Source organism: Ambystoma mexicanum, chromosome 5q (genome assembly GCF_040938575.1).
Source record: "Ambystoma mexicanum isolate Mex_15411 chromosome 5q, UKY_AmexF1_1, whole genome shotgun sequence".
In the NCBI taxonomy this organism is placed as follows: Eukaryota; Metazoa; Chordata; class Amphibia; order Caudata; family Ambystomatidae; genus Ambystoma; species Ambystoma mexicanum.
In genome coordinates, this window is record NC_090933.1 from 303,732,338 (window position 1) to 303,757,017 (window position 24,680).

Below are 24,680 nucleotides of genomic sequence, written 5' to 3' on the forward strand. Positions count from 1 at the left end.
TTCTCAGAAAAATCTGATTGCCAGCATAAGTAAGATTGACTCCATCTCTGCAAAAAATGTATGTACTGCGAAACATAATATTTTCATTGTGAAAAGAGGACATGCCAAAATCTCTTAGAAAGGCACAAACAGCCTTATTGACATTGCGCCTTGCTTTCTCCATTTGCGGACCAAATGAAGAAGGACGAAGCCACATTTGTCTCTGCGCAAACCGTGAAAAAATTACTTGAGAATTTGGAAACATGTCCTTGACCTTCCCAAGTCCTTCTTTCATTGCAAATTTCAAAGAAATTCCAGACACACGTCCTAAACTGTTCTCTCCACAATGAATTACAATTATGTCTGGATGTTGCTCTGTCTCCAAAGTAGCACAGAGAGGTAGCAAGTCCAACCACTTCATTCCATGTACTCCATGCCAGTGCACTTCCACATGTGGGAATCCAAGATCTACAGCTACTCCACAGATTTCTGCATGCACCTTCAACCAATGTATCCAAGAGTCTCCCAAAATCCAAACAATCTGTTTTCTGAAACACACAGCCATAGCTATCTGTTCTTCTCTCAGCAAAAAGAGCATCTGAGAAACTCTCTCCTGGCACAACACACCCACTAAACTTTCCCGACCAATCCCTTTCTCTGCTCATTCTCATTTGCATGGCGCCCCAACCCTTAATCCCCGGATGTAACACCCGATGTCCGCGGACTACCGCCATGTCTGCGGACATATCGTAACATGGACAGTCCTTCTACCATTTCCATTTCACTTTCTGTGCCATTCCATCATTGGATATAGCCAAGAAGTCACATGAGCACCACCAATCACATCCAAGACCTCTACATCTAACTACATCATCATAGATCAGCACTTTAAATGTATTGTTAATCTCTCTGAGTACAAGTGTCATATCATTGGGAAGCACCTTCTACCAGAAATACTGTACAAGTCTCCAAGATTTCTACTTGCAGCTGCATGCATATCCATATGCATGAACACAAGCTACAGGTATGCATATTTTCTGTATAGTACATGTACAATTCTTACAGATTCATATAAACAGATTAACAGACTTTTAGCTTGTATAATCTATAAAATGAATTTACTGTCATTTTTTCCATCTCCTAAATCCAACTGTCACATCCAAACCTATCTGCTATTTAATTTCTTTTTACACACACATTTTCAAAGCATGTTGAACTAACATATTTAAAGTACAATATGAAGAGTTAACATACTCAAACAAAATTGCATGCACACAGTATGTTCAAATATCAAACAACAATACATGAACATTTATTTACTTATATTTATATACTGCGCAAGCAGCCCATGGCATTGAAGCGCTGTTACTTATCAGTGCCTAGTTACAGAAATAGTGGTATTCAGTGGTACATTATGAATTCCACAGGGCATACAAATGATATTTTGGTTGGAACAGTTAGTCATTACAATACAGTTTATGCATTAAAAACATATGGTAGGTATTCAACTGGTGTGACGCATCTTATGTGAATAAGATAGTTTTCATGATTTTGAGGAAGGCGCTGAGGGTCAATGTCAATTAAAAAAAATCAATGTCTAAATAAAAAACAGTGCTATATACAAACAAAATTACTAATTTGTTTCCTTTATAATTGCAGTGAAGACCATTCTCCTGAAAAGAAGCAGCCGAATTTGAAGTACAAAAAACAACTAAGAAGAAACCTGCTCATTTCAGAAAAAAGTAAGTTGAATGCCACCATATTATTTGTACTATTATTCAAAAACACTGTAAGATTTATTAATGCTATTTCTGTGCCTAAAAATAGAGATTGTGCACCATTCTGTCTACAAATCCCCATTTCTTAAACAGAGATTTGCAGGCAGAATGGCGCACAATTTCACATTTTTCGACACACACATGAACCAACTCAACCCTTAGAATTTTGATATTATAGAACAAACAACTGTTTTAATTGTATACCATTAGATTTATTATTTCTACTTCTCCACACCACCAGCTTACTTTCTACTGTCATCTGAACCCCAGTATAGTAGCACATACATTCAAGAACACCCATTCCAACTAGTTGTAGTTGCCAATGCACAATCACACACAATTACATACATCTTTATCATCTTACTCAGAAACTCATGCACACAGCACACATACATTAAGAACACCCCAACCCATACCTTCATTATTTTTTTTTAACAGACCTCAAAGAATGCATACCAAAAATCAAGTCCGCAGAAAGCAACGGAGAAGCAGAGCAAATGAAAATAGAAGTGTCCAAAACAAGCATCCATCTCTAGCAGAATTTGTAAAAAAAGTTAAAACAAAACAGCTAATACTGTCATTTAGCGAAACAAAACAAGCTTCAACTACAGAAACTTTGGCTCCTCTATCAAAATGTAAAACGAACCGCAAAACAATTAACAAAAAATCAGCTACCACTACAGATAAAACTGCTCCTATAAATCTTGATATAGTGCAAAGTAAGCATACCAAAAAAAGTATTTTAGCAAAAATGTTCTGTCACAGAGTCCTTCAAAATCTCATAAAAATAGGAGAGAAATCAGGCTCAACCCTTAAAAGCTTTCGTAGGAAATTAATTTTAGAAGCGTTGATAGACAGTGCAATCCTTCTCAAAAGAAAGTTATTTATTTTAGTGTTAAACAAAATGAAACCACTAACAAAATTAATGACTAAATTACAAAAAAGACTTCTCAATAAACGAAATGTCAACAGAAATAACTTCTTAAGTATCTGTGGAGGTGAATGGAGTCACACTACGAGCACAGAACCATACTTTAATGAAGAAGCATACAAACAAAAGCAAACAGCAGTGGACGAGGTTATGAAAAAGTTAATAATACCATAATGGAACAAGAAATACTGCTTACAAAAATATCCCCAGAAAACTTAGAATTACCTCTCCATTCAACAGAATCAGAACGTCTAGTATACAAATGGCCATGCATGTCAATGTGTAACATTCCCAAAAAATCTTTCAAGTTTTTACGCCAATTCCTCAATCAATATGTGAAAGGCAAAGGCAAAATCAAAATGGAACTACTGCAAAATATGGATACCTGTCCAGTGCGCAAGAAGACAGGAATACAAGGACATTCATTGGCCTGCATTTCAGGACCTACTTGAAAAGACCACCTTCCATTATATCAAAATGATATCAACACATCATTCAACTATAAGGAATCTAGTCTATAAACTGTATTATGCTAAAAGTCCTGCTTAGCCAATTTAAATAACATTCTTCTACATGGTACATCAAAAGACCTACTTGAAGAAATCGACTATATCCAGAAAAAATATTTTGGAAGTTAAAGCCACTTACAGAATGAAATAGCTTTAAAGCAAATTAGTAACAATTCTATGCATGGCAAACTTCTACTACACACATACAAAAAAGAAATACTGAAATTTAAAAGTACATCTGCTGAAGTCCCAAACCATGTGTGTGTATGTTGCCGTAGAACTTTTTATAAAAGTAACACAAAAACTGTAGACCTAACATACAAAATAGAAGACAATGAAGATTCTAAATTGTTTGAATTAGCTCTCTACCTTATAGCAGAAAACGAATACGGAAAAACTGACCGCTTAATAATTTGCAGTTACTGCACTACAAAACTTGACAACAACCTAACTCCTTCACGTGCTATCACAAATAATTTAGAATTATTTCCACTACCAAAACCCCTACAACAACTCAATGTATATGAGAGCATCATAATTCAAACAGTGCACCCATTTCAAGCAATAAAATGCCTTCAACCAAAAACAGCAAAATTACCTCCCTCTCGATTAGTGAAAGGTATTCGGGGAAAAGTAGTGTATTTACCATTAGATCTAAAAGAAAATGTGCACGCTCTAGGAGTGCAACGTCCAATGGAGAAATCTTTAATTATCTTAGTAAATAGTGTACCTACAAAAGACAAAAGAAAATTGGCAACAACTGGTAGATTTACATAAACTTAGACAGGCCTTGCAATATTTAAAAGACAATAATGAATTCTACAAAGAAATTAATATTAAAGAAAACTTGAAGGATACCACTGAAATAATTCAAGAGACACAATAAGCTGGTCAATTTGAGCTCCTAGATAATGCTATAATATCCAATACTTTAGACCATTATACAATTCACCCATTGCACTCTAATGACACCGTAGAAGATGCACTAGAAACATACCAAACGCGTCAAACAAAAGGATCACCAATCAGCATATGGAAAAAAAGTATAGAAGCACGTGCTTTTCCTCTACTCTTTCCAACTGGCAAAGGAGGAAGGTACGATGATAGACCTATTCAAATAACAGCATCAGAATACCGCTCATTACGGATGTATTCTGAAGATCTCAGATTTAGACAAAATGAGGAATACATATTCCACCTACACTTTGAAAGTGAACTAGCAACTTTATGTTACGGAGTCGCACACATATTAAAATCAGTATCACAGTTTCAAAATATGACAGCTACACAATTATTACAAAAAGTGAAACAAAAGGATGAGGTTTTACAATCAAATATTACAAATCTATTAGCAAATATGCATGGTACAAAAGAGTACTGGTTTCAACATCATGGAGATGTACGTTGTATGATAAGAAACCTTGGCCCACCCACTTGGTTTGTTACATTAAGTTGTGCAGAATATGCATGGGAAGATTTACATGATTTCCTACGCATATCAAACAAAAACAAAACAAACATAGATGCACTAACACCTGGAGAACTTTGTTCTCTAGATCCTGTTAATGTTTCAAGATATTTTCACCATCGCTTCATTGCTAAGCTACACTTTATTTGTAATAAAACTGCTCCTCCCATTGGAGAAGTGCAACACTTCTTTTGGAGAAAAGAATACCAAGCCAGAGGAGCACCATATATCCACATGCTTTTATGGATTATATATGCTCCTAAATTTGGTCAAGATAGTGATGCCACTGTTTTACAGTTTATTGAAAAATATGTCACTTGTGAAATTCCATCAGAAGAAACAAATAGTGATCTTCATGCACACATTTTACAATTTCAAAGACACAAATGTGGCAAATATTGTCGTTGCAAATACAAAAACAAAGGGAAATACTACACCAAATGCCGCTTTGGTTTCCCTAGACCGGTTACAAAAACAGGTTCAAGTGAACAACTTCATGTCTTCAGTTAGACATAGTGTTAAAGGTAAATCACCTAAAAATACATATTACATAAAAAGAACAGAAGAAAAAAATATATCAATGATTACAATGCAATCATTGCCCACTTATGGAATGCAAACATAGATGTAAAGTACATTGCAGACAATTCCACTGAAGTTGCACAATATGTTACAGCATACTTAACAAAAGCAGAAAAAACAGAGCTCCAAGACCTCTGGAATGATCTGTCATCAGACAAAACACTGTCTCAGAAATGATACAGCTTGGACATAAAAATGCTCTCCCATAGAGAATGTGGCTCCTATGAAGCAGCAGATCATTTAACTGGTACTGCTTTGTATGGAAAATCTGAAAATATAGTATGGCTAAGTCTTGGTCCTGCTAAATCTAGAAAAAGAGTTCTAAAATCATACGAAGATATAGAAACAATAGCCAAATATGATCCCAACAGCCAAGACATTTTAAAAAACTATTTACTAGACACATACTACCCAAACAGAAGTAACACTTTGGAAACCATGTGTCTATACCACATAGCCCAAAACTTCACATACAAAAATAATATAAAACCCGATGAAAAAAAAAGGTAAATACAGAGTAACAAATTGTGAAGGCATCTTAGTAAAACTCACCAAACAAAATGTAATTAATCATATCAAATTGTCATTAAAGACTCCTCAACATAAAGAACTATATTACATGACCCTGCTTCAACTCTTTAAACTATGGAGAAAAGAAGAAGAATTACTAGATAACTATGACTCATATGAAGACGCTTTCAAAGCAAATGAAAGCACTATAACTGATGTAAACTTTACACAGTACAAAACAATGTTGCACAATGAACAGCAACACGAAGAAGAACTCCAGGCCCAACTAGAAAGGACACTCCTGACAGTAGTCAAACTTCTGTAACAGGAAGCCAAGAACCACTGGGAGAGCCACTAATAACAAATGAGGCAGAATTAGCTATGACAGAAGTAGAAAACACCATGTGTCAGTATGAAGAAGATACAGAAGACTTAACTATACTACAATCAAAACTGAACAATGAGCAACGTATCATTTTTCAAGAAGTAACAAAAGAAATTGCACATGGTGTACAACATGAAAACAAAGAATGCACCTGTCAAAATTATAAACCTATACTACTTTATGTCAGTGGTGAAGCTGGTTCTGGCAAAATATTCTTAATCAAAATCATGAGTAAGTTCCTTCAACAATTGACAAACAACAAACTGTCAGCTGTTATCACTGTTCCCACAGGTTTAGCTGCCTACAACATAGGCGGTGTCACTTTACACCGATTACTACTCCTGCCAGTAGAATACCAAAACAAATTAGACTATTACAAACTTTCTACAGAAGCTGCAATGGAACTACGCAGAGTATTAAAACAAATGAAAATTCTACTAATAGATGAAGTGAGCATGGTCTCCAACCTAATGTTGGCTTTGATTCACCTCAGATTACAAGAAGTACTCAAAACAAACTATGAAGAGCTCTTTGCAGGAAAACACATTATTGTTTTAGGAGATCTTCTTCAATTGACACCAGTGAAAGGTGAGCCTATTTTTAAAACCATAGGACACAAACTCTGCCGTAAAACTGTTGGCAGCATAGGAAATGTCAACCTTTGGCAACATTTCGAATACAGAGAATTAACAGAAAACATGCGGCAATCTGCAGATCTCACTTATGCCAACATTTTAAAAAGTATTAGAGTTGGTATACTATCTCAAGAAGCACAATCAATATTGAATACTCGGCACATTTGTGCACTTTATGGCGATACTGCATGTGCTAGAGATGTTATGGATCAATTATCCCACAAAAATGTCAATTGTATGGCCTTAATGCCAACTCTTGCAAGCTGTTTCAAATTCAATGAAACAATGTTAAAAAAAGAAATGCAACCAATATTGGAAATTAGCGCCACAGACAAACTAGACGTACATGGTATGACACTAACCATGTGTGAACAAGCCACAACAAGACTAAATAGTTTAGAAAATTCAATCTCCAACACAGCTGGATTGGAAAACATATTAAAATTATCCTTAAATTGCAGAGTAATGCGTAAACGTAACCTTGACGTGGACCAAGGACTAGTTAATGGAGCACTGGGTACAGTTGTTGGCTTTCAAACATACCCACGTGACAACAACATTAATTTTGTCAATATTCTCTTTGAAAAACTTTCAAAAGTAAAAAGGATAGGACGCTCAACAGCTTGATTCCATCTCTTCAAAGACATGTATGTACGCAGAGAACAATTTTCTCTAACTCTTGCATACGCAGTCACCATTCATAAATCACAAGGTCTTACCCTAGACAAAGCATTAATAGACATTGGTAACACAGTCTTTAAAGAAGGCATGAGCTACGTAGCACCATCACGCTTACGTACACTTGACGGTCTATTTCTAATCAACTTTGATGCAAGTAAAGTAAACGCTGATATTCCTTGCATTTTAGAATACAATAGACTTCGTTCACTATACACCCCATCTAAAAACATATCCTGCTCCACAAAAAGTAAAACGTTGTAAAAGAAAACTAAATCAAACAGCAAAGAGGGTAAAAGAAACTAATACTTCATCAAGTACCACAAGCAAAAAATAACCAATTAGGGAAAGTAAACCAGGTATTTTGTCAAAGAAGGAAGACAAACTAAAAAAAAAATCACTCAGATACAGAATTACCTGGTCCATTTAAACTCTCAAATATAATTGGTGTAAGTTGCTACGCAAATGTGGCAATGAATATTCTATTTCAATTACCACCAATTGTTGACAACATATACTTACACAGTACAGATCAATTGTGTTTGCAAATGTTAGTACTTCATAGAAATGCAACAAACAATACTAATAACACATTAGTGTTTATGGAATAAGACAACAATTGGACTACTGTGCTGGAATGGTGAAATTCACTATAAACTCACAGGAAGATCCACAATAATTTCTAATGTACTTACTACAAGTACTGGAAAACAAAAACATACCTATAAAGAAATCTTCCAGATTTCATACATGTTGAAACATACATGCACTCTCTGCAACAATATGACACAAGAACAAATCCAAAATGAACGCTTTGTATATATATATCAATACCTAATTGTGAATCCATTCCATTTCAGCAACTTGTACAAAATACAAACCATGGTAGGTTATATTCTACCTGCAATTCGGATAATCGCTCCACCTTACTAATACAAACACATGGTAAATACGTAATACTAATGCTTTTACGTTACAATACAGATGGTACCAAAAACAACTGCAAGCTGACTGGATTCACACATGGTCAAGTATCACTTGGTAAGAAAACCTTCACAACCAATTCAGGTCACTACACTGCATATATAAAAAAGAATTGTGGATGGTTCGAAAGTAATGATAGTATCATTAATCTAAAGCAGAGATTACCAGCACATCTTAAAAACGCTTATTTAATCTTCTTAAAACCAAAATGTATTAACTAAACTATACTTCAACCTTAACTAAACTTCTATTAAAAAACGATATACTGCTAGAATATGCCAACAGGTATCTAACTGCCCCAAGATTCTACAACAACAAAATAGAAAAATGAATACTACTAAATTATATAAAAAAAATAGGTAGTTAGAATACGCCAACTGGTATCTAACTGCCCCAAGATTTTACAATAACCAAACAGATAAATCAATACCACTTTATTATAAAAAAAGCTATAAACATTTAGCATATGCGAAAAGGTATCTCACTGCCCCAAGATTATGCAACAATTAAACAGATAAATGAACACCACTAAATTATATTAAAAAAATAGACAGTTAGAATATGACAACTGGCATCTAACTGCCCAAAAAGGTTACAATATCCAAACAGATGAATCAATACCACTTCATTATAACAAAAAATAGACAGTTACAAAGGGGGTAATTCATAGAATTTAGCACACAAGTGGCGCATGCGGCTGGCGCACAGTGTGTGCGTGCGAATCTCTTCGCCAGCCGCGTGCACTAAAATTGATTTCCGCGCACAGCGTATTCATCGATTTCAGCTACCAAAACCAGCCGTGGCACACAGTGGCGCAGCGACCCTGCAGCAGCGCCAGTTAAGCCCCCAGGAACGCCCCTCGCGGAGGGAAAAGCCCTCAAAATCCCCAATCCAGCGCAAAGGGCTGTGCTAACCCTGGACCAGCACGGCAAGCGGGGTACGTGTATTACTGGGGTTCGCGGGAAGTTTCACATGCGATTGGCCCTGTGCGTACGGGGTACGTGTATATCAGGGGTGCGCGGGAAGTTTCACACGCGATTTCAGCAGAGTACGTGTATTACAGGGGTGCGCGGGAAGTTTCACACACAATTTAAGCAGGGTATGTGTATTTCAGGTGTGCGCGGGAAGTTTCATATGCGATTTCAGCAGGGTATGTGTATTTCAGGGGTGCGCGGGAAGTTTCACACGCGATTTCAGCAGGGTACGTGTATTTCAGGGGTGCGCGGGACATTTCACACACGATTCCAGCAGGATACGTGTATTTCAGGGGTGCGTGGGAAGTTTCACACGCGATTCCAGCAGGGTACATGTATTTCAGGGGTGTGCAGGAAGTTTCACACGCGATTTCAGCAGGGTACGTGTATTTCAGGGGTGTGCTGGAAGTTTCACACGCGATTTCAGCAGGGTACGTGTATTTCAGGGGTGCGTGGGAAGTTTCACACGCGATTTCAGCAGGGTACGTGTATTTCGGGGGTGCCGGGGAGTCCTACATGTGATTTGGCAGTGTGGGTCCTCCCAGGTGTTCCCTGTACACCCTCCACGGCCCCTGCAGGCAACCCACACCACAGGGGACTACCCTGCACCCCTGGTCATGTCCCGCAGGCAGCCCACCCAACATTGGCATGCCCCCCAGCAAAGGCACATGTCTCCTTGCACTACTGATCACCAACTCATGTCCCCTTGCACCCCCACCCCCCAGCAGTGCAGGGCACCTGCCAGCAGGCCCCCACTCATGTCCCCTTGCACCCCCACCCCCCAACAGTGTGGGGCAGCTGCCAGCAGGCCCCCACTCATATCCCACTCATGTCCCTTTGCACCCCCACCCCCCAGCAGTGTGGGGCACCTGCCAGCAGGCCCCCACTCATGTCCCCTTGCACCCCCACCCCCCAGCAGTGCAGGGCACCTGCCAGCAGGCCCCCACTCATGTCCCACTCATGTCCCCTTGCATCCCCACCCCCCCAGCAGTGCGGGGCACCTGCCAGCAGGCCCCCACTCATGTCCCCTTGCACCCCCACCCCCCAGCAGTATGGGGCACCTGCCAGCAGGCCCCCACTCATATCCCACCCATGTCCCCTTGCACCCCCACCCCTCAGCAGTGTGGGGCACCTGCCAGCAGGTACCCACTCATGTCCCACTCATGTCCCCTTGCACCCCCACACCCTAGCAGTGTCATGATGATCCTCAATCATGGCTCTTATGACCAGCCTCCCCAGCCCAAAGACCCAACCAAGTATTGCATCCACCCACATAGAAAAGGCAATTACATGATACAACCCCAATGGCAAGTATGTAAATGAACACATGTCCGTCACACACACACACAATGGTTGCAAGTGAATGTGAAAACCCATATCATGACATGCATGAAACCAATGAGATAATACCACACATCGAAGTATGAAGAAATAAATGTATTAAAAGCAACATGAATGGAATTTAAATCAAACAAACAACAATGGGAATAGAAAAAGGAAAGCTGCATGTCCGTAAAATAATGAAAATCAAGAAATCATAATCCAAAGGAAAGGTGTCGAAAGTCACAGTCCAACAAAGCAAATCCAAGGGAAAACCATTGCTCCATGGGGAAATACAAAAAAAAGAGATGAATCCAATAGTGAACTATATACAGATGAACAATCCAGGGTCCATGATCCCAACTGAAGAAATGAAACCTATCAAAAATACTACCTAATTAAAAACTATATACAGAAACGTGGTGCATTGTTCAAGAGCAACCAAAATAAAGAAAAAAACCAAAGAAAACCTAACACTATCTAACTATTTACAAGGGCAGCGGGCTAGTCCGACGGCTCACTTTTGGATGTCCAGGGCCAGGGCATCATCAAACTCCTGCTCAATGTCCCGGAGGTGGTCCTCTTCCATGGCCCAGAGGGTTCGCAGGGACAATGACATCTGGAACTCCTGGTCCCTGCGAATGGCCTCGAGGCACTCGGCCCGCCTCAGGGCCCTACGCATGGAGTTCTCCGCCCTGACCATCGTGAGCCGCGCCTCTTCCGCCCGCTGCCACTCCGCATCTATCGCATGGCCCAACCGCTGCCACACGGAAGACACTTCCCGTCCAGGGTCCTCCTGCCCTCTGGCCGATGCCTGCCCCTCCGATGATGAAGGCCCCGAGCCATCATGGTTCCCACCTTGTTGCTGCTGCTGCTGTGCTGCTGCCTGTGCCCAGGCTCCTGCTGCCTGCACATCCTCCTCCAGCTGGGGTGCAGTTGTGGAGGTGGCCACCCCTGCTGGATGTCCGACTCACGACTGTGGCAGGGATCTGTTGTCCACCAGCCTGGCCGCAAGGTCAGAGGCAACTCCACAGGGCACCCAGGTGATACATGGGTGGGAAGATGGCATGGAGGACGACTGGGGCATAGGGGTTCAGTTGAGGAGGGGGTCGGAACAAGGTCCAGGAAACGGAGGAATCCCGTCCTGGTGAGGTGTCCCAGTGGGTCACCGCAGTCAACGAGCCATGCGAGAAGACATGCAGTCTCCTCAAGAAAAGATGCAGGTCACCTCGCATGGCACGTTGACGCAACTCCACCCCACCCAGGACAGGCTCAACCTGGTGCCGGATAGCCACATCCGCAGGGAGAGCAAGGCCAGTTGGTGTAACCCAATCCCCTCCCTGAGAACGGGTCTGGACGTAGGCATCCCTGCTGGTGCAAGATGGTGCAGTGACAGGATCAGGGACAGGATTGCACACAGGCACCTCTGCGGCGGCCTGTGCTGCCTCCTGTCCCTGGTGCTGCACTGCACCACTAGCACCAGTGGAATCCCCACCTCCAGACCCCATCTCTGTCCCTTGCATGGCCTCCTCCTCCACCAAACCCCCACCAACCCGGATGACTCCATGCCATCTTCCTCCGTTGGGCCCTGTGGGGTCTCAGCTGCCCCTTCTGCTGCCGAGGTGTCCAACTCCGACCTCCGCCTCTTGGACCTCCCCTCGGCAGCGGCGGCCTGGGACGCAGCACCGGACTCCTCACTCCCCGACGAGATGACAACCTGGGAGGGGAGCCAGGCCTTGCATCTCCGGCTGGCGGTGCGATCCCTGCCGCTGTGCTCCACAGCACCTTCTCCGCCCTCTTCATCAGTTGACGCTGCAGACAGGGAGAAATAAAACAAAGGCATCAGGGCACTGTACAATGGACTCATACACACATGACAGTTCCACATGAGTGGCATTGTCAAACTTCAGACATGGCATCACAATCCCCAACACACATGTCATTTTGACTCACACACATGAGCTATTCCACAGCCATCAAGAGGCGCCGGGCCTTGTTGAGGGTTCTGGACCTGAAGTCCTCCTAGCGCTTCTTGACATGTTGGAAGTCGCGGACTGCCACCCCCTCCTCGTTGATGGCAGTCACGATGTCCGTCCGGATCTAAGTCCGTCCTTCCTTGTCGGCGCGTGAACTTACGAAGAGGACATCATACTGCCCCAGGACTTGCTCCACCAGGACACCAACTTCGGTGGCAGTGAAGCTGGTGGCCCTCTGCCTCTCTGGCTGGGGGTTGCCAGTGGAGCCAGATGGTGTAGTGCCCGACATGGCAACCCCAGAGGCAGGAGTGGGTGGGCAACTGGGTCCTGGCGCTGGGCTGTTGACCGATGGTATCCCAGTCGGGAGTCTTCTGTTCCAGCAGGGGTGGTCACAGCAACTGCACCCCTGGCTGATGTGCAGGCAGCAGATAGCAGGGCACGTACGCAGCAGGCAGGCAGGCAGCAGCAGATGGCACGTGGGAGCGTGCTCAGGGCTCTGGGGGGCAGTGATTCGGCCTTTTGGGCAGGAGCGTGGTCTTACGTGTGTGAACGCGTGGCCAGCTTGATACGGAGTGATTTGGCATGTGAAAAATGTGCACGTCAGCGTGTGATTCGAGGAAAGGCCCCTAGCGCATAAGCGCGTCAGCACTCATACGCGCTTTGATTGGACCTAAGCGCCTCTGTGACGTGCGGGCGTGCGTGGCCGTTTCCCTCGTGATGTTAGCATAGTGGTTCAGCGTGCGTGAAAAACTGCACGTCCGCATGTGAATGCATGTAATCCGAGGAAAGGGCCCATGCGCGTAAGTGACATGACGCACGCCGGCGTTTCCCTCAGCACGGGTTAAAGGTGAGCGGGGGCAGCAGTTCACTGTACGTGCCTTTCGTGGAGACCGACGTGTGTTGCTGCTTCCTGTCGTTTTGCGCGCCATCACAACTTCACAGCTATCAAGGACGTATCTCTTCTTTTGGCGGGTGTATTGGCTACACTTGTTTTTCTGCATTGCGCTAGTCAGACGGTGAGTCGCACACGCTATTTTTCCCACTGCGGGTGCCCCTGTGTATCGTACCCATTTTCGAGGTCATAGTAGCCTGCGTGTCCCACGCGTACGCGTTATTCGTGTTACTGGGTGCCACTGCATATTGCGGGAGGTTGATTCCACGCACGTAGGCTGCAGGGTTGCGTGCATGGTTTTACTGCAGTTTTGGGGTGCCTGAGCGTTGCGTGACCCGTCACTACATCACCTGGGTCACATACAGCCTTGCAGGTGCAGGGGGGCTGTTAACATCTTGCTTCCCACCCCCTTCACCCCAATTGCCCAGGTGAATTGTGCTGTACACCTCCCATTGGCACTACTCCATCTGTGCCGGCACTACTCCATCTGTGCCATGGTTGGGAGTCCAGCAAAGGTGAGGGGTGCCTCAGCTGGGCGTACTCCTCGTGGCGGGCGTGGTCGGGGACGTGGCCGTGGTGACCAGGGAGTAGGGAGACTCCAGGGTGTCCAGGGCGGCCAAAGAGGGGGACTAGGCAGGGGTGCGCCACTTGAGCACAATGTTGTGCCATGTGTCGGTGCAGTCATGCTACCACCCCCTGTGGTTCCGGGAGATGCAGCTTCTGCATCTGGCGCCCGTGTGACCCGGCAGTCCATTTCATCGACTGCCACGGGCCCAAGGGTAGTGGTAGCTGCAGGTGCAGCTGTGGACACCGCCACCCAGGCTCAGGGTCTGCCAGCGCAGGCTGCGTTGGCACTTGAGGAGCCCTTGGAAGATTTACAACAGGCCAGGGGTGATACCGTAGGGGCATGCAGGCTGCTCTGACCAAGACATGTGTCCCTGGGGCAGTTATGTCATCTGCTGCCCCGAACAGCCGGATGTTGGCAAGTGCAGGGGCAGATGCACCCAACAACACCCCGGTTGTGAGTCTGCCAACCAGGACCGTTGCGGTCAATGACCCTGCCACAGCAGATGTTTCTGCGCAGGGTCCATTACAGGGCACCCAGCTGCCACTGACACAGGTCAGGCCTTTGGTCGTCCCTCCACCTTCCACTCCCTTGGCTCAATCCACCGAACCCACTGGCCATACTGGTCAGGGTGGCATTAGCCAGCCAGGGTCTGCGCCACAGTCCAAGAGGAGGAAGGTTGCACCTGCAGCACAGGCTGGGACCCCACACACAGCCACGACCTCCTGCACATCGAGGAAGAAGCCTTTCTGCAAGCAGGAACTGGACTTCCTCGTGGACTACGTGCAGGGCCACAGCCGTGACATGATAGTGGGTGCCAATAGTCAGACTACGGCTGCACAACGTGACACCCACTGGAAGCATGTCGCGGAACATGTCAGTTCATTCGGCCGTGAGGTGTGCACGGCGTAAGAGTTCAAAAAGCATTGGAATGACCTCAAACGCAGCGCTAAGGCTAAGCGTGCCTCAAATTACAACTTGACTCTGGTGACTGGCGGTGGGCCTGCACCAGAGGAGGAAGAGCTCACTCCGCATGAGTCACTCATTGCGGAGTTCATACCACCTGAATCAGTCGAAGGAGTGGGAGAGATGCTGGACTTTGATGCCCAGTCCAGTGAGTGTTGATGCGTGTTTGTTGAGGACGTGTGCGTTTTACTTGTGGGATGTGTTGTGCATGATTGCCACTACATGTGACGTGTACATGGTTCTGATGTGTAAGTAATGCAATGCTTCCGTGATGCATGTCTGCTCTGCAGGATGCTGGACATGTGGAGCACACGGGGACTGTCCGCATCACCACTATTGCACCCTACTCACATGCTGGTTACCAGTATACCCCTCCGGTCCATGTTCCAGCTCACTGGCCCTTCTGCATGTGGCTTGGGGTGACCTTCCTCTCAGCCCAGGCACAATGTCATAGCATGACTGACGTGCATGTGTCCTCTGCCTGCATGCGGGTACTCCATGTAGGCATGCTCCCTTGCCCCTCCTCTGCCACTCTGCACCCCAGTTCCACCTTTGCACTGGTCTGCTTCAATCTTGCCATTGTGTACTTTCCTGTTCATGCGTCCTGTGTACATGCTAACGTCCAGCATACAATCTGCCAGACATATGCTGTGTGGTACAGCCTTAGTACTTGATGCAGGGTATCTCACTTGTACTGTGCATAGGTCACATGCCCTACAGGGTCATGAGTGCCCATTCATGCTCCATGTGCATTGCACGCATGCCCCTATGTGTCCTTGACTTGATGATCACTGTAATACAAGTCCTGGGTGACATACATTGCATGGCATCTCATCAGCCTTCCCATGTCAACTGTGGCTCAGTACTCCGTTGCACACATGTTTAGGGTCTGACAATCTGTGTGGGTCACAGGCCTCAGCCTTTTTAATGGCCAATGACTCTGTCCGACTGTTGTAGTGTCTTCTTCACACGTGGGCGGCCTCCAGAGTTTTCATCATGTGTCCTGCTTACTGTCCCATCATCATTTGCAGTGTTGTCACTTGAATCACATTAAGCTGTTGATGCCAGTCAACACTGCCTGTCAATACACAGGTCTATGGTCAGACATTTGATACCATGCCAGGCATCCCTGCTTTTGTACTTGGGTGGAGGGGTGCTTTGCTTGAAGATATGCTACCCATTGAATGCACAGTGCACGTGATGCCTGAATTTGACCTTGCACTGCCTTCACATTTCCTGACACACACCATGGAGTCCTTGTACATGTAGGTAGTGAGTGACATACACATTTGCTGCACTGCATAGACCCACTTCTATGCAAACTGCCACCTTTCAACAGGTCTGATCACAGAAGCAATTCAAAGTTGACCCAGCATGCATGCCAGGTTCTATTTTGTGTGTCACATGTCTGCCTGATGTGTTTGTTGTCGGTGTGTGTGTGTGTGTTGTGTGCTTCTGACATGTGTAGTGACCTTTTTTCTCTCTATTTTTCAGGTGATGACACAATGGAGGCAGAGGATGGTGTTGTCATGCCAGACACAGGGTTGTTACCACTACATCAACATGGCACAAGTGGGGGTCGTGGGGTGGTAGGACACGAAAACCCCCAAGTGCTACAGTCCATCTTGTCTCTGGCTGCCTATGAGTCCAGCCCTGATGACGAATCTGACGTCCATGTCGAGTTGGATGAGCATCAAGTCCATGTGTCAGGGGTGAGTGATTCTGAGGTGGACACTCCTCTGTCCGCGACACCTGCACTGAGGGGTCAGATAGTTTTGTTTCCTCCGCCTGTGGTGGATCAGGACGCAGAGTCAACCTCCACACCAGTCACTGATGTGCCTGGGCCATCACGTCGACGGGGGCATGTAGTCGTGCTGCCGCGGGTGGTGCCAACACAGCGAGGACACCCGGTCCTTGGGTCCCGCAGGGGTCAAGCCCAGCAACGCGGTCACCGCGCGCAACCGCAGTATACTGAGTGGGAGCAAGACATGAATGCCAATTCAGAACGGCGGGGGCAGCAATGGAGAACATCGCTGAGAGCATGGAGCATGTGGCCCGATCTGTGCTCCCCCCTGCTAGGCAGGTGCTTCTCCAGCAGCAGGCGGCACGGTCCATGGCCACTCTGGGTGTCCTTATGAAGTCCTAGAGGCAGCGGGCAGAGGAGAGGTTTGCACAGCTTGAGCGTACCATCTCGGCTGAGCTACTGGCTTGCTGGGAGGTGCAGCAGTTGTCCAGCCAGGCCTTGCAGGAGGAACTCCGTGTTACACGTGCTACCTTGCAAGAGGAAGCACGTGTATCACGTGAGGTTCTGCATGCAGACCTATGTCACATCGCCACACAGAACCAGGCTCACCCGTCTGGCAGACTTGCTGCCAACGAGGGGCAAGCTGCGGCTAGGCGTGGCCAGGCTATTGTGCCACGTCCTCCTTTCCAGGATGAGCCAGACTCGGACGACCATCTATCTCCCACATAGGTCAGGCTGTGCAGGTGTTGAGCCCATGGAGGTTTTTTTTTTGGCTCTGCATCATCGCATGTGGGTGTTGAGCAGCACCCTGTACCTCCCCCCTCCTGGGTGCCTCTCCTCCCTCCGCGGGTCGTATGTGGCCATTTTTGATTTTTCTTTTAGTTTAGTTAGTTAAGTTTCTGTTTGATAGTTTAATTAGGTAATGTAGGTTTTTCATAGTTAGTGTAATTAGTTAATATAGTTTAAAATTGCTTGTCTATTGTGCTTTCATGTGAAGGTGAGGTGCTTTGTGGCTTTTGAAAGCATCCACTGTCTGTTCCAGCTGGGCCCTTCAGGCTTGTCTTGTGTATGTGTTTGCTGCTTGGGATCCTTGACTCACATATGCCACTCCTGCCTCCCTTATCCATGGGCTCGCAAGGATGGTTCGGTGTAACAGCCTATTACACAAGGGCTTTGGACTGTCATATCTGTGGCATGTCTGGTGCTGTGTAACTTGTGTTAACACCCCTAGTGGGGATGACTGCAGTGTTATTGAACACTGTTCTGCGTTTGGCAGATGGGGTGTTTCATGATTAATGTGTACATTCATTGCTATGCATTGTGTAGTATGTTTCTTATCTTTACTGAACACGTGCTTGTTGCAATTCATGCCGTAGATAGTGTGCTCCACACTTTGGATGTGAAAGACGGACTGATGGTGTGATTTCTGATGTACGTCTCTGACATGGTCCAGTAATGAGATGCCTGAAGAGACACACACAGATGACTCTAAAGCATTAATCATGTGTTTCATGCCCTGTCTGCAGGGGGATGAGCCTCAGACCACCTTTGCCAGCAGACATGGCCCATTGGACGTCTGGATTCTGGACACGTTTGTTGGTGCCCACATGCACATGTGTGCGCAAGCAGAGGCACAGGGATTGCAGACATACATCCTAGAACTGCTGACGTGTTCGAAGGAACTCCAGGCAAGGTGAGCAGCACAGGGGGGCCACAACACAGCAAAGCTTCCACCAGGCCAGTTGCACATGCAGGCTTAGTAGCAGCACTGAGGGTTAGCTTGGTCGAATATTGGTGTTGAAGCTCAGATGTGTTGGTGGACTGATGGCTAGTTGATTGTAAGGTTGTCTGGGGCACCTGCAGGGGCAGTGGCACATACCCTCAGGTCCACCATGGGCCATTGAGGCACTTGTATCACCCATGCTGCCTTCCGAGACATGGAAAGGGGCAGCTCACAGGGACATACAGCAGGGAGAGACTCGGGTGCAGTGCATTTCATTTCCATGTACATTTTGAAACATGCACTGCCTATTTTTTACGGTCATGGTGGGACACGACTTTTCTGAAGTCATACCTTGCTATATGCGTCTGTCTGCTTACCCAGGGAACATTGCATGTTGTGTGAATCGTGACACATTGGTGTTCCATTTGCCACGCACCCACTGGCGCCTGACTTACTGCATTGACTGTGTATGAACCATCACAGGGGGAATGTTACGTATGGGTACGATGCATCCACACCAGATTGTCTCTTTCTGGAGTAGTTTGTTGCTATGGGGCATATTTGGTGGTGTGTTTGTGTGTTATGGGCACACACAGATTATTGACTGTAGCTCTCTTTGCAGCATTGAAGTGCTCCTGTAACCGGACCTGTGAGTGCGCAGGCAGGAGGCCAGCACTCAAAACCAGAGCTGAGTGTCTTTTTTTTTTCGTTCAAACTGCTCTACAATGGCTTGCTGGGGGGTGCACTGTTGCATGGATGAATGTGTAATTCAATTTGGTATGTTTTTTTTTCCATAATCACCCCGAGTCCTATTCAATTCTAAACCCTGTACCCTCTACCCGGTGTTCCTGCTTCCCGTACCTATCCAACCAACGTTCCCTAACCCTCTTACCCTGCTGGGGTTGCGGATGCCTGTGTAAGCCCCAAGCTTGCAGGCGCCAAAACCCTAGAGGGGGTGGTTGGTTCGTGCCACTCCTGCGCCTGGACTCCGGAAGTCCCTGACAATGATGTACAAGTTTGTTATGATTGTGCATGTGTTAATGCAAGTGCTCCATTTTAGTGCATTCCCTACTTTCATATGTCATTCATACTCCCCTCTCCTGCCCCTCATTCCAGTTATCCAGTATGCCAACGGCTGTCCCAACTGCATATCCCTGACCCTCCTTCCCCACCAGGGTCTCAGAGGCCTGTGTGAGTTTGACCTTGCAGGCACCCAGGCCACAGTGGGGTTGGTTGTTTTGTGCCACTCCTGGGCCTGTACACGGGAGCTGTGACAGTACACATCCATTTGTGGTGCATCATTGTATGTTATGTACCACACATGGCTCACATCCTGTTGTGACATTGCTTTACTGTGCTACCTTGGTTGTTACATCATTGTGGTAGTACTTGGACTTTGTGAGGAACTGCTACTTCAAGCCATCTACTGGAGGCTGTTCAGGTTAATTTTTCCGCCTTGGATTTTGTGTCCTTGCAAATGAAGGTGGACTCTGAGGGTGCAGGCAACTTTTGACACACAAGGTGGGAGATGGTGACGAAGGGGAATGGTGATCCTGTGGCCAGGTGAAATTGAGGGTTGAAGGCTCCATGACCCAGGTGCAGTTGTTCTGTGGGTCATGGTCATTTGTGAGGGGGGGTGTTTTGTTGTTGATAGTTGCCTTGCCCTGCAATGTGTGATGGGAACCCTGACATTGTAATTGTGGTATCCTATGTACATGATGTGTTCTGCTGATCAATGCATGTTCATGTGCTGTATTTACCTTTCAGGTGTGAGGGTACAGTTGTGGTTTGACATGCTGGGGTGTACACATGGTGAATGTTCACATGTGATGTGTAGAGGACACTGATGGTCAATTGATTGCACATGCATATGTTGAGTGCATGTCCTTGCTGACCCGCACACTCGCACTATGATGCACTACATGTTCAACCACCCTTCGATATCCACATGTACACTCTCTTTGCCTTCTGCTGCCCACTGTGTCCCTGTAGCACATGTTCTGTGACCAATTATGGATCCTGTACATGCCTATTTTGCTTTTTGATGTGGTTTGTCGCTTAGATGTGATGCTCAGGGTGTGCATCATACACAATGGCTGGGCATTCATCGTAGCTGTATATACGTGTTTGTTGTTTGCGAGCACTTTTATACTGTGCGCGGGGACGCTTCTGCCTGCCTTCGTGTGGCGGACGCGTTGACGCCTGTGTGCGTCTTTTGACGTGCGTGGGTTTCCCGTATTTGAATCCATGAATAAGGATTGTTTGCGTGCGTGTGGGTGTTCCGTGTAGTTCCCTGCAGTACTTCCCCAGTTACGCCTTCTTTTTCACGCGTTATTCCCCTTTCCGCGTGTTACGCCCACTTTGGTTGATGTGCGCTGTGCTATGTGCGTAGCGCACGCTGTTTGGTGGAGTGTGTGCCCGCGTGCGCCATGCAAGGATTTGGCGCACGGACAGCGGGAAACACGTGCAGCGTCTTCCTTGAATCGCACGTGTGCGCATGCGCTGGGTTTCTCACGCTTGTGCCACCTTGCGCCTGCTTGCGCTTGGATTTTCGGTGCACGTTTGTTCCATGAATCGACCCCAAAATGTCAACAGGTATCTAACTGCTCCAAAAATCTGCAACAAGCCAATACTTAGAGCATTAGCCAGAAACAACAAGTGAACACTGAAAACAAACAAACAAATACACTATAGCATAACAAAAAAAGGTTTTTTTTTAATCCAACATGGATTTTTTTTTCTCCCACAGACCCAATGATTTTAGCAACAAACACAGAAACTGAGCAAATTGCACAGTACACTGGTTTGTAATCTACTAAATATGAGTGTCAAAAAAAAAATGTTGATTATTCAATGTTATAAGTCATTACAAAATACCAATACTAACATGATCTTTTCTTTTATCACAGAAATGATCAAGAAATACATGTAATCCAGTTACTAAACCAAACAGTAAATATATTATAATAAGTACAACCATCGCAGCAAATCACAACCATATTGACTTATAACTTTGGTGCTTATAAGTTTGGTCTTGTCTATGCACCCAAGACTATAGGCCCTGCCCACAACCACCACAGCATATCATACCCATAGTGGCTTACAACTTTGTTGCTTATAAATTTGTTCTTGGATCCCAAAGTTATAAGTCACTATGGGTGAAATATGCTGCGGTGGTTGTGGCCAAGGCATAGAGTCTTGGGAGCATGGCCATATGGCTCCCAAGATGCTCCCAAGACTCTATGCCCTGGCCACAACCACCGCAGCATAACACACCCATAGAGTCCAACATTTTGACTATGCCAAATGGGCACTTTTAATGTGCGCGGACATGATGAGTGTTCTTAGAACAGATTTAACTTGCCAGCGAACAATACGGACAACCTCCTCAGGACACTCCCATTTCGTTTATTTACGAACATTTCAGGACACCGCGAGTGTTCTTAGGACAGTTTCAGCTTGATTGTGAACAATACGGACAGATGTAACGTCCTCAGAACACTCCCATTTTGTTTATTGACGAACATCCCAGGACACTTCATGGGGCCGATTCATGAAACAAATGTGCGCCGAAAATCTTGCCGCAAACAGGTGCAAGTGTGAAAAAACAGGCACACGCGCATGCGTGCGAATCATGGTTGTCCCTGCATGTGTTCCCTCAGGATGTGCGCCAAACCCGTGCGTGGCGTACACGGGCACACACGTCATTGCAACATCTCGAATGCTGTGCGCGACGCACACAGGGAAAGCGCACAACATCCGCGCACACACCAAAAAGGGGGCAGGACGCGGGGCGTAACACGCGGAATGGGGAACAACGCATGAAAAAGAAGGCGTAACAGGGGAAGTACTGCAAATACACGGAACGCCCACACGCACGCATACAACCCGTATTCATGGATTCGAATGCGGGAAACCTGCGCACGGCAAAAGACGCACACAATCGTCAACACGTCTGCCACACGAAGGCAGGCAGAAGCGTCCCCACGCACACCATAAAAGTGCGCTCAAACAACAAACACGTATATACCGCTACGATGAATGCCCCATTTGTCGCAGCACTGATCGTGGGACACCGCAGTAGGAGGAGAATAGCCAGGGCCCACATTTTTTTGCCACGGACCAGCCTTTTTGGGATGCCTGATGACCACGTCTATGGCAGGTATAGGTTTACACCTCATATCATCCTAGACCTGGTCAGGGAGTGGGAAGATGACCTTACATCACCCACCCTGTGCTCCCATGCATTGAGCCCCTTAGTGAAGGGGCTCAATGTCCTGCATTTTTTGGCCACTGGGTCATTTCAGCGGACAACTGCCATAGTGGGGGGGGTCTCACAGGCCACACAGTCACGCTGCCTACACCAGGTGTTGGCAATCATCACTGCACGCCCCTCAGTCCACAGGCACATATACATGCCCAGAACACCCGCAGAAAGGCAGGCCATGGTCCGAGACTTTTACAGGGTGGCACACTTCCCCAAAGTGCTCAGTGCCATAGATTGCACCCATGTGGCCCTACGTCCACCTAGGGCAACTGAGCACATCTATCAGAACAGCAAGCACTGGCATTCCATCAATGTTCAGGTTGTTTTGTGATGCTAAAGGAATCATCACCTCTGTCTATGCAAACTACCCTGGCTCCACCCATGACAGTTTCATATAAAGAATGTCCACCCTGAGCTGGGCCCTGGAAGCTGGGCAGCATGGTGACACATGGCTCCTAGGTGAGTACAAATGCCTGTGCACATGCATGCATTTCACACACAGACAAATACCAAAACCCCAATAATCACAACTATTACCACCTCCCCAGGGGACAGTGGCTACACTCCGAGCAACCACATGATGACGCCAATCCGGAACCCCACCACACCACCCCAGGTAAGATAAAACGATGCCCATATTGCAACCAGGGGCATAGTGGAGCGCACATTCGGAGTGCTCAAGTCACGCTTCCACTCCCTTGACCGCTCTGGTGGGCAGCTACTATATGCATCCCCAGTAGTGTCCAGGATCATTGTGGCAGCATGTGTCCTGCACAATGTTGCAACACGGCGGGAGGTACCGGTGGACATGATGGTGACCCCACATCCCCAACCACAGGCACAGGCGCTGCCCATGGGAGGGGACAGGGCACGTGGCCAGGCAGCCCGGACCCAGCTTGTGGCCACATTCTTCACCTAAACTCCCACCCCTGCGGATTGCACACAGGCCTGGCACCTACCAGGTGACAATCGATGATGACAAAGAGAAAGTCAACTCTCACAACCTTACCACCCTGAGAATGTTGCCACGGAAGTGCTACAATGTGTACGTGTGCATCCCTAGCTACTTAAACATAACCAATCCTGTGTGACCAAAAAGGAACACATGCAAGGTGTGTATCACCCCCCCCCCCAAACAGGCCATGCCAATCCCTGGTATGTCATCCAAACCCTCCCAACCCACATCACCCTTGTCTGCCACACCATGACATGGCATGCAATAGCAAAAGCCCAACACATGACCAATAAGATACAAAGTGACATGTGATAAATGGAAAGTGTCCCGAGACAATGACGCCTGACATGGAATCAGATGAAATGACTGACCAACAGCCTCCCACACATACCAAGCCATACACAAATGCTATCCACCACTCCTACCATGGACACAACACTGAATGCCTGTTCACATGCACATTGGACAAGCCAAAATCCCTACTCCTGAACCCGTGTGCTGTGTGTGTCACCTGCAACACACTGCTCAGCACACAGCACTTTGAGCAGCCATTGTGTTGCAGATACACCTTGAGTATCACATGAAAAAGACTAATCACATCCACAACCAAATGACACATGTACAGAATACACAAATCATGTGCTGCATGGACCCAGCAGGCCTGAGAATGCAATCTGTGTGCACCTGTGGCCATGGAAGGGTGGTTGTACGATCATTGAGCAACTGTGTGTGTCATTAGGGAGATGCACCCAATATATGCATGTGAAATCAAGTGACCCTCAGTGTCCTGTACACATCACATGTGAACATTGGCCATGTGAACCCCCTAGCATGTCAAACCACACCAATCCCCTGACAC